This window comes from Penaeus monodon, chromosome 25 (assembly GCF_015228065.2).
Source record: "Penaeus monodon isolate SGIC_2016 chromosome 25, NSTDA_Pmon_1, whole genome shotgun sequence".
NCBI classification, from domain to species: Eukaryota; Metazoa; Arthropoda; class Malacostraca; order Decapoda; family Penaeidae; genus Penaeus; species Penaeus monodon.
In genome coordinates, this window is record NC_051410.1 from 40,305,510 (window position 1) to 40,306,191 (window position 682).

General features: G+C 35.6%; 1 protein-coding gene across 1 annotated transcript in view; it reads left to right on the top strand.

Moving 5' to 3' along the window:
• The window catches only part of LOC119589409 (inactive tyrosine-protein kinase 7-like), an 85,499-nt gene that overhangs the window by 7,218 nt on the left and 77,599 nt on the right, over positions 1-682 (top strand). The gene's annotated exons all lie outside the window — the stretch shown is intronic.

Consider the following 682-nt stretch of genomic DNA (forward strand, 5'->3'; position numbering starts at 1 on the left):
GTAGTAAAAGTCGTTGCAAAGTCAGTAGCAATACTTCAAGCGTTTCTGTACTCATGTTTTAACTTAATGATAGTGAAATAGATAATAAAAAGCAGTTAGAGTAGAATCTGCTGCTACGTAGTGATATAAGTGCATAGTAGTAGTAGTATAGCAGTAGTTAATAGTAATATGGAGTAGAATATAGTAGTTAAAGCAGCACAATGTCAAGCTAGTCATATATGTAGAAGTAATGTTCGTATATATACACATAGCAGTACGCAGTAGTATAGTAGTATTACTGATAACAACAAATAGTATAGTAGTTTAGCAGTAGTTTCTAGAAGTAATAACTAGTTATATCTGTTAACAAATTTGCTACCTTCCCTACTTTGACTTCCCTCCTTGGGCAATTACCATACAGTCGCAGTAGTATGAATATAACTGATACATCATCTGATATAATTCATCGCTTGGACGTAAATATGTTTTATTGTTACACACATTGTCTCCCACCCCCCCGTGCTCCCCCTGGGCAATAATCGAAAGGCCGTGTGTATGATAAAAGCGTCTGTTGGCGAAACCGGTTTACTCTGCTTTTGGACTTGTTTTTATTTACATAGTACTCGAATTTTATGAGACTTTAATAGAAAGGCGCTGTCCTGTTGTGCAACAGTACGTCATGGGACATTACCTTTTATTTTTT